This window comes from Plectropomus leopardus, chromosome 3, assembly GCF_026936395.1.
Source record: "Plectropomus leopardus strain MGB_pleo_1.0 chromosome 3, ASM2693639v1, whole genome shotgun sequence".
Lineage (NCBI taxonomy): Eukaryota > Metazoa > Chordata > Actinopteri > Perciformes > Serranidae > Plectropomus > Plectropomus leopardus.
The window spans coordinates 30599298-30613827 of NC_142178.1; the positions used below are offsets into that span (position 1 = coordinate 30599298).

At 39.3% G+C, this 14530-nt stretch overlaps 1 protein-coding gene across 3 annotated transcripts in view; it reads left to right on the forward strand.

The window, feature by feature from the left end:
- Positions 1-1205: 1205 nt before the first annotated feature.
- The window catches only part of LOC121941510 (uncharacterized), an 87276-nt gene continuing 73951 nt past the window's right edge, over positions 1206-14530 (forward strand). The window contains exon 1 of one of the 3 annotated variants that reach the window (XM_088072864.1): positions 1206-1455. The gene's annotated coding sequence lies outside the window, so the exon portion shown is untranslated. Of the gene's footprint in view, positions 1456-12317; positions 12618-14530 lie in introns of those variants that run through there. The other 2 variants (XM_088072861.1, XM_042484313.2) reach the window with 2 other exon arrangements.

The window sequence follows — 14530 nt, forward strand, 5'->3', positions numbered from 1 at the left end:
TACAGTCCCTACACTCTGTGCCACTGCAGTTATTGTATTTTGTTTCAATGAAACTTTCTACAGCAAGATTAAATGAAATTCTGTAATATTTTTTATTAATATTCCCTAAAATGTTTATTTTAATTCATTCATTCCATTTTATCTTCTTTTAACGTGTTTAAATTGTACAATGTGTGTTTTTAGTTATCTGACATTTTGAAAATGGTTTACTTCCTTATCTGTAACTCACACTCTATGTTACACTGCAACTGCACGACTGTTACATAATTAAGTAACTCTGCCACACTGTTTCATTACAACATTTTCACATTGTTACGTGATACTTTTACACCACATTGATTTGAAACTGTAATATAGAGAGAGGGTGTGTCTGCAGTTTTACTGTTACAGTATCACACCTCAGTCACTTTGCTCCAAGTAATTAAATGACCCTTTGACCCACAATTCAAGCTGAGTTGAGCCTGAACTAATGTGCCCATAAACTCCAATTGTCAGTCTACGTTTGGCCACCAGATGACAGTGTTAGAAATGAGAATGTCCACAGTTGAGGTGATCGGTGCTGTAAAAGATATCTGCAGAAAATTTTAGCATTTTGTAGAAATTTAGCCAAAAATGAACAAAATCAACAGTTAAACAAAGTAAAGTAAAAGTAAAGAAAATATTATAATTTAAATGTCCACATACAAGTGTTAATTGTCTATTTGTATATCTCTTACATTTATTTTTCTACACACTTACATACTCAGCATATATATATTTAATAGGTTATTTGAATTTGTACATATTGTGCTTATTGTTTACTATTACTGTATTTCTATTTTTACATTTCTATTTTTTAATAGTTCGGCTGGCAATTATTTCTACTTGCTAATTCTCAATACTGGCATCTGAGCGACTGATTTCTTAACACAAACACAATGGAATAAATAATATGGTAGCCTTATATTGATTATACCTGAAGATATAAGTTTTTAGGTCACTCAGCATGAAACGTGAGCTTGAATGGCATATTCGGTCGGCTATATATGTTTTAAAAAAGTATACATATATATTTATTTAAAAAATTAAAACCAAAAAAAAAAAAAAAATAAAATAAATAGTCCCTGAGCATGTGAGTAGGCTGGACTGATGTTTAACCACAGGTGTGTGTGTGTGTGTGTGTGTGTGTGCGCGCGCGCGCGCGCGCGTGCGTGTGTGTGTGTTGGAGGGACTCCTCTTTCGTGACTCAACTGATCAGACTCGAAGACTGCAGCAATAACTGATAATCTAAAAAGACATTAGTCAAACATCTCACCTACGTCCTAAAAATAAAGACCAGTCCCATATTTGATGGAATCTGTTGAATCTGCGGCAGGAATCTGATGTAAATACGTCCATGTTGTGGCGCGTGCTCAGGTCGTGCTGTTTCCAGGTGAAAGCTGCGGATAGCAAGCTGCTCCCACACAGACTACAACGGTAAGTGTTTGTTTAGACTCATATTATCACTCAAAATGTTGTGCTCGAGTCACTTTACATCGTTTGAAACCCAATTTGTCCTGTTATTTTTTTTTTCAACGAGACGGCAACTAGCCCGAAATATGCCAAACTCAGTTAAAAATGTTACCGTGTAATGTTCGCTCGTTGACAGAGAAAGCTAGGTGTCTCGTTAAAACTGACTTTACACTTTTTTTGAAAGTCGACAGACTCCCAAGGGAAATTCGGCGTACATGTAATCCAAAAACAACCACAATTTTACTAACTTTTAGATGTATTTATGTTGCTTGATAGTGCCCTCAGTGGCACCATGGCAGTAGTTTGGTAACTTCATGGGAAAACTAATTGTGAAAAATGATATTTTAAAGACACAAGGACTGCTTTATGGCTTCGACATGAATCAAAGACTGAGCTCTAAATTTGTAGAGTAGCTTAAATTAGTTATGTGCTATCACATAGCCTAGTTTAGTAGCCTGTTGTTGCTAAAAAGGCATTAAACTGTCAAGTGACTGCACTTTATGCCCATATTTTTCAGGCAGCAAATAGCATTCCCTCTGCAAACATACCTTCTTAAGGCTAAACCATTCAAGGAAATTACTTAATTTGTATCCTTTGGCTGTGCATGTCTGTTTGGGCCTGTGTGTGCACAGGTGCATGTGTTGTTTCTTTGCAGTACTGTGGATGGTTTAGTGAAACTACATCACAGGCAGTGCTCTGTATATGTTTGCGTGTGTTTGTTTGGGCCAAGCACACGTCCATAGCCACGTGCAGTTGCATTTATGAATGGCATTGTGCAGTTATGCCAGTGCCACAGTTTATGGCATTGTGTTTGTCCATTGTGACTGTCCATGCAGCAAAGTGTGTAATGGACATTTTTGCTGCAGCAGCATTCTGAGTGTTACATAACAGGTTGTCCTCTGCATCATCCTGCAGGGCGGCCCAGGATTAAATAAAGACTCAGTGCCTCTCCTTGGTGTTGGGAGGCTTTCTGTGCGTGCAATATGAGCGTGCACCTCCAAAGCTTTATCACAGTCAGCCTTGATGAATACTCAAAGCCCTGTTTATTTGTGTCAAATAATCATTTCTATCCTATGGAACAAAACAGTGATGAACATGGCAATAACATTGACATTGTGACTCCTTGTTTGCTGTTGAGCAAAATAAAAGCAAAGTCATAGGCCTACTATTTCTTAATGTCTTGACGTGATCTGTTTCAGTCCAGAGGAGCCTGGTACATGACTTGAATTACTTATTAGGTAATGCAGGTCTTCACAGGATAGGCTGCAGGGAGTTTGGTGTTGGTGATTATAAGAAACTTTAAAAAACGACATTAAGAACTACTGTAGGTTCAGGGTGAAATACTCCAACAAAGCTGTGTGAAGTATTTTTTTATAATCTTATCATATAAGTCCATAGCTCGATAGATTTTTATTAAGGTATACTATGCAGGATTTTCCTAAACAAAGGTAATCCCTCTCTATCATTGCTTATGACCCACTAGAAGTGCGTGGCTGCGTATTTATCTGCAGAGACTCTGCTGCCTGTCTGTATTTTTCAGCATTTTCTATTTTTTAAATCTTTTTTTGATGCATTTTGGACATTCTGGGCACAGCATGCAGGTGAGGTCAGGTCTTCAAAGAAAAAGTGGCGATCATCTGCCAGATGCAGCACGCATCCAAGAAGAAGCCACGAAAATCACTGACACAGCACAGAAGAAATTGCAAAAATCATAAATTAGTGAATCTGGGGTTGATTTTCACTTTCACCAGTGATAGGCTAACCTTTACAAACAGCAACTGACAATTTCTGCATAGTACACCTTTAAAGGGGCTCTAAGCATAATTCAGTGCATATGAGTTGTCGGCATACACAGACATGGCTGAGGTGGGTGCTAAAGCTTATCGCAATGTTTGCGTCTCAGTATCAGCACTAATTGGTATCAGAGTGCAGTGCAGAGTGGTGGCGATGAGCTAGCCTGTGGGATACAGATGCACTAACATGCGTGTGCAGCCACACTGTCTACCAAAGCAAAAAACAGAGAAGCTCTGGTAACAGCACACACAGAAGGAGTGCGACTTCATCTTTTGCTTGGGACACCATTATTTCTTGACATAGCAAATAGTGTTTTTTCTGCTATATTGTTGCTCTTAATGCCATATACAGGAATTTTAACTTCTGTAGCTCACATGACACTGTTTTGTAAAGATGCAAGGATGTAGGTTTCTTTTCAACATTGTATGAAATGGGGAGTTTGCGGGGCCTCCGCTAGAATAATTTGCACATCAGACACTTAGAATCCTGTATTCAGGTGAATTTTATATAACATTTGGGCTTTTTCTGCATCAGTTTATGATGTTAATGTCTTAAATATCGTCAAAATAAAAGTCCATTGCTATTTTTATGTTTTTATTGTTTGGGGACAAATGCACATAAAAATAGAGGGGGACGTGTCTCCTGCATTCCCCCTGAAATCTGCACCTTTATAGAGATGTAAACTAAAATGACACACTCAATTTTTTGCTGGTTTTGGCCACATTGTACTGTTGTATATACACATAAAATTCTTGGCTAGTTCAGGTTTGAAAATGCAATTGTTGCATATAGAAGTTCAGTCTCTCCTGCTCAGTCGTACTTCCCTCTGTGTACTCTTTGAGTTGATTTGCTAACAGCAGGATTCCCCAATTGATGTGTTGTTTTGCTTTTTTGGTGTGTATGTAGCTGGAAATGTCACCTTGGTGGTAATTGAATCAAATATTAATGGGAGCATAGTCTAGTGTGCGGATTTAGTTTTTTCCTCTCTTGTATTATCTCTTGTCCAGCACCTAGTTTTTGTCGTCTGGATGTCAGTGCTTTTGTTAACTTTTTGTTTTACAGCTAACACATTTGAAATCCGGACTTTGAGCAGTAGCAATACATTTGGTTCATCTTGTTGAGTTTTCTTGCATGTGAAAATTGTTGCAGCCTCTCTTACTACACTGCATTTGCCTCAGTTGGCAGTAGAGCTTAAAATATCACGTGCCAAATCTCTGCAAGTCTAATCCAGCCACTCCTCGTCTAAGCGTGTGATTGTGCACTCAGACGAACTGTACATGTTCATGTGTATGTAAGAGTGTAACTGTGAGAATGTTATTATTGGCATTTTTTTGTGTGAATGATGAGGTAGCCAAGGGTGCTCCTCTGCCCAGACTTGTCACTGGATTAATACAGTAACTTGTTGTGAATGATGGAGCAATTATCCACAAGAACAAATTTACAGAGCAACACTTTACTCTTTGATACTATTTCCTTCTTTAACCCAACCCTAAACCTTGCGCAGCACTTTGAATTATAACTCCACACAGCTGTAACTGTTTCCTGTCAATCAAGTTGAATCAGGACACTTAAAGGGATCAGATCTGCACTGTCCCATGACAAAGACTTTTGCTATCTGTATTAAATGCTTTAAAAGCAACATGTTTTTCCAGACTCTGTACCCAGAAATGCACACAGGCCACATAACAACTAAAAACAACATTTTCTAATAAAAATAGTCTTCTTTATTTAGTTTTAGTTTACTCAAGTGAGTCTGTAAGGGTCATCAGAACCGGTCTATAGACCGAATAATTTAGTACGTTTACATGATGTTGGAAAAAGTTATTGTATCAGTCGGACTAAAAGTGAATTTTTAGAATAAATGTAAACATCTTTGTCTGACTTAAATCGGACTGAATTGAATGTCTCAAAGTGTGACTAAAACTCAGATCATTCAACTGGAAGCTAAGCTCCTCAGTCATGTAAACACCTCAGTCAGACCTGAACGGGCTTAAGCATTTTGCGCACGCTCCTAGTCATCGCACCAGCCTCTCTTAGTTGTTAGTGATAGGGACTGTTTGTTATTAGTGAGGTGGGAAGAGGTGGTGCAAAACGGGTTAGGAAAAAAAAGCATTGAGGAGGGACTTCTGTTTTTGATTTTGACTTAGGTGAGGGGCATACACTTTAAAAGGTAGTATTTTGTATTTATTTTAAATAAAAAAGTCACACCCTAGCCACCACACTCTGAAAAATAAAGTGCAGTCCCACAAAACTGGTACGGAAGCTAAGCAATGTACTGCTGTGGTTGGGGCTGCAGCAAAACATATTTTAGCCACCAAAAAACAAATCAGTACCAGTTTAAGTGTACACAATATTTAAATATTTTCTCCTCTTGACCATCCACAACAGCTTATAGAGGCAGGGGCAGACCAGCAACTCCGCCGTTCAGTGGAGTAAAATGACTGTTGTCTGGTGTTTTTGATATAACGGCTTCAAATCCCTGTCAGTAAGGGCTGTATTTACGTCATGGTAAAGCGGTGAAAATATTCTAAATATAGCATATACTGAAACTGATATTGAATTTTTTTAGTTGGCTTAAAACGAATCAGTGAAGGCAGAGTTTGCTCAGCGCCATTTGATTATATGCATGTGACGTGGTGGCTGAAGTTATTGCACATAAACAGTTCTGATTGTGATATAGCATAGGCTGTATAAATAAAACAGGTCTACAGCAACTAGCTGAGTGATTGCATATCTCTGCCTGCCTTGGTGGAAAAGCAGTGAAAAATATTCTTAATAGAACAAACTAGTATTGGGTTTTTTAGGTGGGCCTTCTCTGGGTGCTAAAAGATTGGGGACATGGGGGCAAACATGAAATGGTGTCCATGTTTTCATAACTTTACATGTGTGTGTTGATCTGCAGGACATTTTTATCATTGTTAACACTGATTTGGATTTGGTTCAGCTGCTGTCAAGTGTAAAGTGGAGACTCAGCTTTTACACAGCACAATAATCCTTAGATTTAATAGCTGTTGTTAAGTTGTCACATTAAAATGTTCAGGGGAACAATTTCTATTGTGTATTTCGCACTGTAGAGATCATTTTATAAATGTGTGGCAGCTTCAGTGCAGACCTCAGGATCATATCTAAATCCACTTGAGAAGAACCGCGATGATGTCTGAGAGCAGCCAGTGAGGGAGACTGTTTATCATGACAGCTCGACACACACACACACACTCCTTCTTCACACTTCCTGTGTCAGAAAGTCTATTTTAGTCCTGTTTCCAGATAGACCGGCGGCTGAGAGATTATATTATCTTCTGCTGGCGTTGTCCGCTTCACAATAGTTTCACTTCTATTTGTAGACACGCATCACTGTCTTCTGGTGTCTCGGAGTTGAAAACATGCAAAATGTTTTGAGACGTAACTTTATTGATGACCAGGTGCTTCATATAAGAAAGCTCTATAGGGTTTCTAGGGTGTTAACACTTGAGAAAATTATGTCAATCTTATTAGAAATGTTTGCTTGTTTGTATGTGTGTGTGTGTGTGTGTGTGTGTGTGTGTGTGTGTGTCGGCTGGTACACATGTGTATTGTCCCCTAAGCCTTTGCATGCTTCGAAAGCTTAAAAATCCCCCCCATGTTAGCTTATCTTCACTTTAAAGATCAAACGTTAATCAGATTATTATGCCGTTAATGACTCCCTGTCTGCACTACTAAAAGTTGAGAAATGTGAAGAATTTTTGAGATTCATAATTTGTGTTTGGCTGTAGGTCAAAGTCATGTGGTTTTTGGTTTACAGAGACCTTTCAATTGGAGGCATAGGAAATCTTGAGCAACATGAAACGTGGTTTTCAAAAATGTTTTCTTGTGTGTGTCTTTGCAATGAAAATTAAGCTGTATTGCATACATGTAGCCTTATTAAAGGGATAGTTTGAATCTCTTTCTTATCCATACATAAAGGAGTGGGCACACCCCCAGTTGGAGAAGCAGACGAAAGTATCACAACTGAAGCTGAGGACAGGAGCATCCGCAAAACATATTTTGGCCACCTTAAAAAAATCAATATCAGTTTGTATCATATTTGTATTTATATTTCCTATGTTTATACCTTCACACAGCCCCTTCTGATGTCAAGATATATCACTCTTTTCTGAGCTGGACTCCATTGGAAAGAAAAACAGTGATTTAACATCGCTGAACCCAGGAGCTGCTGGTCCACTACTGCTTGAGTCAGTTAGTTTGTGTAATTGTGTGAATTTGGCGATTAAAAGGGTTAATTCGGATTCACCAAAGTCACACAATAACTAAAACTAACTAACTAATCAAGGCAGCAGTAAACAAGCAGCTCCAGTGTTTAATGAGCCATAGCTATAGATTAGGACTGTTGGAAAAGTAAAGCATTAAAAACACTTGTAATACAGCATACACTTAAACTGATGTTAATTTTCATTTAGCTGTTGTTTTTTAGGTGGCTAAAATACATTTTGCTGTTGCCCCCCTCCACAGCAGTACATTTTTTTAGCCTCTGTGTCTTTACTCCTCCTGCTTTTCCAAACTGCATGAAGGCTAATTCTCTGACAAAGTAACCCATATAACTCCAGTAAAAAAAATCCAATCTTTACTTTAAAGTCTCCACAGTTGCTGTTGTTCGCTCACATGCACACTGAAGTTGAAGGCTCTCAGTGTTTTCTTCACTAAGCTGTAGCATGTGCTAAACGGTGACTGCTGGGATTTAATTCACCTTCTCTCTTTGTTCATGAGCCCCAACAGCTGTTTTAACCTTCGATCTCTTTTTACATTCTCCATAAAACATCAGGTATTGAATTAATCTGCGGATGCTCCGGTTCCAAATTAGACTAAACTTTTTTATCAATGTCAGTTTTTAGCCACAACAAAGGCCAAAATGTGGCCTGCAACAGAAGGATTGTTGTTTTTTTGCCAAGCGGTTTTGAGGAAGACCCCCTGCAAATACCAGCTGGTAAGAGGAGTGATGAGTCAGTGGTCAATGACGGCACAAAAAAGCCAATTAAACCATTTTGTTTTTTTTAACAAACATTTACAACTGTATTTTCTCTATACAAGTACAGACAGTGTTAACATCATCGTTAAGTCTGCTTCCCTCTCCTTCAAAAATCAGTCTGCATGACATGATGTCATCTTATTAGCTTTACTGGGCCAGTTGATGCTCGATCAACTGTGTTGGATACAGTTATTTTCAAAGGGGAATTCTTGCCGCAGGGTCTCAGTGGTGTGAGTGCCAACTTGAATTATACAATCAGTGTATTGAATCACACACAAAGTCAGTGTGATGCATAACAAATATTTAGTTGCTTTGATTTTAAAATACTGCTCTCTATTTATTATTGTCAGGGTGTGTATCTGTATTTAGTATTTTTGTCCATTACTTTTATTGGGTTATAATAAAATTTAAGTTACTCTTACTCTTAAACACTTATTACTGAAATTTGGACACATACTGACATCAACAGAACAGAGACCAACAGAGACTTAGTATTACCAAAAAAGGACATTTAGTCTCGACATTTCATTATTATTCAATAATGGTGACTCAGCCATAACTTTTCCAGACAATTCAGGCTTTTATTGTTTCCTTTTCAAGGCCCCACTCAGGAACAAAACCTCAACTTCACCCTCCGGTGTTTCTTCCGACTCCTCTGTCACCCACACTGACATTTAAACTGCTCAGGGATGGAGGCTGGTGCCACAAACAGCCATCTGTCACTTGTTAGCTACAAAGAAAGGATAGAAAACGGAGAGCTTTCCTGACAGTAATTGGGAGCTTGTTATTTGCAAGTACCCTTTGTAAACTCAAATAGATTGGAAAGAAAGGGCCTTCTGCATCAAATCTGTAGAACAAAAGTCTGTACATTTTTCAATTGCCTGCTAATTAGTTAATGCACGTTGTTATATTTACCAACTGTTGGTCACTTTTTGACATGTTCTCAGTTGTCAAATACAGCAGCTTAGTCAGTGGCCCTGTGCTTTAAACTATGTGTCTCTAGATACCCCTCTATTGTGTCAGTTTTGGACATCTCAGTTTCCCTTTGTTACATACAACAGTAAATGTGTCAAAATTAACAGGAGTCTCCAGAAACCAGAACATCACCAAAACTACTTGGATAGGTTTAGAAAAAAGATTGTGGTTTGGGTTTACTTCATTATCTTGTCAAAAAAAACTCTGTGTTGACTTTTGGTTTTACACATGACACAAACACTGGTCTCCTGGGTGAATGTCCTGTGTGTGTTTGACCCTTCGTCAAAGACTTTCTTGCTCATCAGGAATGATGAGTTTACATTGCAATCAGATGAAAACCCGCTGTGTCTTTTACAGGCACTAAAATAGTGTTTTGTGTGTCGTATCAGACCAAGCTGCCATATTTCTCTGAATTTCAGGGAGGATATTAAGTTAACCAAACTAATGAAAGTGCTTCTGATGATACCATGGTGACATTTCAAATATTCACATCAGGGCTGTGCTGATCATTCATCTGAGCCCAAAATTGTTACATAAAAGCCCCCTTCCCCCCTTCTCCTACCCACACCATGCTAATGGCATCATTGTATGCTTAAAAATAACAATTAGGATTTATCTACCAGATGAACTGTAGGCTGCCAGATGGATGAAGTGGTGCCTTTGGATCCATCTGCTCACCTGCTGGGTTGACTGCTGCCTTTTCCTAAAAATTCACATATAAAAATCAAGTATTCCAGTAGTCAGGTCAAAAAGTGAGAAAGCAGTGAGAAAGTTATCAATAATTTAAGAAACACTGTCTGAAATATTTCACTCTTCTCCTCTCTGTTACTTTCTCAAACACACACACACACACACACTGCAGCGCTCTGTCCTCATCTCAGTCCTTAGATGTGATGATTGAGTTTCTGAAATGCATAAAGTTGGCGGTATGAGACTTTGGCTAGATTCGGGAAAATTATTAATGCACATTTTTTTGCATCGCCACCTTTGTGATAATTCACTGTGGACATCATCATATGCCAATTTATTAGACATTTTAGTAGTCATCGCCTAACTCTAGTTCACATAAAATTGTCCCAAAATGGAGCAAAACATATGTATTCTGTATTCACTTTATTTTACAGCCATCATTCCTTTTCATTATTTGAGAACAAAATGCCCACACCCTGCAAAGGTACCGACAGAAAAAAGGAACCCAACAGGCTCAGGTGCTGGCTCGTTTCTAACAGTACCTCTTTTTTGCAGAATGGGTTCTCATGACACCCTCACACTGTTGAGAGTGACAGAATTAGATCGGGAATCGGGGCCAGTGTGTGTGTGTGTGTGTGTGTGTGCGTGTGCGCGTGTGTGTGTGTGTGTGTGTGTGTGTGCGTGTGCGTGTGCATGGCAGGGTTTGGTCTGTCCTGATGAAAACCAGTTTGAGTTTAAGGCTATAACAGTGAAGACATTTTAGCTACAGACTGTTATTAATTTAATTATATGTGTACACATGTGGGAAATCATTATTAAAGATGTATTTCACTGCTGGAAAGAAATTGGTGCTACATGACAAAAAAAAAAAACAAAAAAAGGGCTGTGGTATTTTACTACCGCTATAAGAATACAATTTAATGTGAGCTGCCCAACTGAAAACAATATGTCAGCTGGCAGGTAAAACACAGTCTCGAGTTATCGTTAAACATTTATCCAGACCATGTTTCTGAAAACATTTTAGGTGAGAAAAAGGCGACACAGTAAGTGACTCTTAGTTCCTACTTTATCAGCACTGCTTAGGTTTATGGTTTGACCTCAGTTATTTAGCCTCCATTTTTACAACACAGGAAACAGTATAGCGCCCACCATTTGTTCGTAAACTCTCTTATCACAGCCAAACAGACCACTTACGTGTGTCTCTGAGGACATTTTCGGTGAGAAATAGGCAGTACAATAACAGAATTTTGTCTATTTGATTTTGGTTTGACCGTTTGATCTGAGTTTTGTTGGAATCTGAGGGAGAGGGGGGCAGATCCGTCTCTTAGTCCACTTCTATACTTTTTCACCTTGTTTAGACCTGGCATCAATGCGTCTCAGCCGATCTGATCACAACTGGATAGCACTAAATACAGGTGTAAACGTTTGTACAGGAATCCAGAGTTTGTATCCCACGTGTGTGTGTTTTTCTACACCTTAATATGTGCTTCTTTTGCCTACACCTAACATTCGTGTCTTTGGTGCCTAATCCCATCGCGACATGAATATAGGGACTGTGCCGCATTGTTCCACCACACGTGCATCACCATAGCAACATCCCACAATGTCATAGGTTGACGCATAACTGAAACATCGTAGGTTGATGTTGAAGGTCACTGACAGACCATCACTGAATGACGACTTTGGAGTCAGACTGTGTTGGTAACACTTGCTAATACCAGGTCTAAACAGCTCTTTGTACCTGTGTGAAACGTGTCTTCCAGCAGATTGGAGCATCGGTAAGATGGAGGGAAGTTTACCACAGTTCATTTCGACATACCCTTTAATGTAAAAATGGACCACCAGTAGAGTTCAGTTCTTGGATCAAGTCCTGTTAACCTCCTGGTTTGGTTATAACTTATTGCTTTGGCCGGACATGCATGACCGATTTTCTGTAATCTCGGATCGTTCTTTTCATTGGCTCACAAGTACGTTTTCTCATCCTCCTCCTTCCTTCCTCTCCATCAGATTACATGGGTTACTTTTCCATTACTCTCATTGCCCCTTTCTCCTTCAGTCCAAAACCTCCCTCTCTGGTTCCCCTCAGCCAGTGACGGGGAGGGGGCCTAACGCTGCTTAGCAACAGCCAACCCATCTGGACCGGTCAGTAGTGGCCCCTCCTACTGTTCGGGGGTGGAGGGTGGACCCTGACCAGGGTTAGGTTACCTGGCGCGCGCACACACACTCACACACACACATACACCAGCTCTCTGTAAACACAGACATGGGACTGACTCCCCTCCCACACTAGACCTTGAGGAAAGTGTGTGTGTGTGTGTGTTTCTTGTTACTGCAGCACTGAGCAGCACGCTCGTGTTTCAGAACCAAAAAGGGAGGTGTATCTCTCTCTCTCTCCGTCTCCTCCCTCCCTCTCTACGCCGTCACAGCCTGCGTAGTCTTACCTCGCCTGTGCTCACACACATGCACACACACTTTACACACAGCAGTGATGGGATAAGATACGACGCAGGAACGTGCAGTCCAGCGCAGAGAGGAGTGTTTGTGGAGGTGGACTGCCAGCCAAGTGCGTGTTTGTCTGAGGAGAGGAGTGTGAGCGAGCTCCCATGGTTTCTAGCTGGATGTGTTTTTTTGCTGCAGTGCAGCCAGAGGAGAAGGAGACACAAGAGTAAGTTATGTCTGTGGCAACAGTTATGCACAGGATCAGCACGTGTGTTTGTGTGTTTCCCACTTCATTTGTGTGTATGTGTGTGTGTGTGTGTTCAGGAGCATAGGTCTTTTGAAAAGCAAATGTGCACTTTGAGATGCTGGCTGGTGCAAAACAAGTTGATCATTAAATATTAACTTGTGTGGAACTAATTTCATTAATAGTCAATACTATGATTATGATTCTTATTGTAGTAAATGCTTTTTTTTTTTTTTTTTATAAATGTGACAATTTGGAAGCCATGTTGATTTTCTGAGTGTTTTAACTTTTGCCTGCAGCAGGGATATACCATGTTGAGTATGTGGTGATAAATCCAAGTTTTACAAAGTCCAGGACAAATTCCTAAACATTTTATCATAATAAGAATACAGTAACTGCCAAAATTATCACGATGTGGCCAAACTGAAGATACAAAGCAGTCCTGTGGTCTTTCCTCTGTGGTCTTTGAAGATGGTGGGCTTGATGGTATCCAGATGCTTTGTTGAGATGATTGCATATGTAACTAAATCACTTCACAATGTACGGCACGTACAGTGGAAGCATTGTTTCCATGAACTGCCTGTCGTTGGTTTGCAGTTGTCTTTGTTTTAATGTGATTTAACATAGGGCCCAATGCAGACTCACATTAAGTGATTAAATATTTGTTTAGACAAATCCATACAACTTATAGTCAATAGAAAAAAGTTTTTTATAATGAAGAGGTAAATGCGACATCTTTGATTAAAGCATACATTTAAATTTGAAATATTTTCAGTTTTATCATGTGACTGGGTGAAAAGTATGAGACCTAAATGGATAAAAGTCACGCAACCCAGTCACCAGATAAAAATCTTAGAAAGTTCATGTTTCCGCACACCATGGATACATAACAATTTTTCATTTCCGTCATAACATTGATGAAGTGGCATGTTAAGCTGATTTTTGTCATTGGGAGGTGGAGGAGATGGTGGATGGCATGACATTTGTCAAGCTGCAGACCACTGTTCAAGACCCACAAACAACAAAACTGGTTGTTTTTTTAGTGAGTGACTACTGTGTTAGCAGCAGCTTTTTAGGCTCCAAACATGGGTGTTTTATAGCGACCCATTCCATTTTTTTCCAGCACGGATAATGCCATGAAAGGCAGTTGTTTTTTTACTAAAACAATGTTGTATTTTCTGTCAGATTTGTGCCATTAAAAAGCAGTTTTTTTTCAGAGATCACTGCTTTTTTTCTGCCGCGATTGTGATCTTGAAACCATGTATTTTAAGCCAAAACATGACCTTTTCCTAACCATAACCAACCTACTGAACGTTCACTCTAAAATTCATTAGTTGCTTCAGTTCCCAATGTGAAGCTAACTGTAACAGTCTCTTGCTAACAAATGATGACTATTATCACTGGAAGATGACATAACCTTCCAATGACGTAGTTCAGCAGCCAGAGCCGAGGCCTAACTGTTCCCAGAGCAGGCTCAGTCTGTATAAACAGGATCACAGACCAGAGAGGCCTCATAGGACCAGTGTCGACATTTTTAGATATCTATGATGATTTGAAAACCGCCAGATTTATAGGTTTTATTTATATACTGCAAAGACTATCTTAAAACAAATAACAGTTTGGGAAAAAAAAATTGCCAGCTTGTATTGAACTTGGAGAGTTGACTAAGCTCTGCAGTGCATTATTGCTTCTTTCGAAGAATTTTGTTCACAAAGTAAAATCACTGTACAGATCAGACTGTGTGAACATTTTTGACCATATATAGACGGATCACATGTTCAGGTTCTGTATTACAGTGATGGAAAACATTTCTGCCCCCCTCGCGAGCTCAACTGCAGTGGAGCAGTACCGTTACCAGCGTAGTTTATATTCATTTAATTTGGTTATTTTTATTT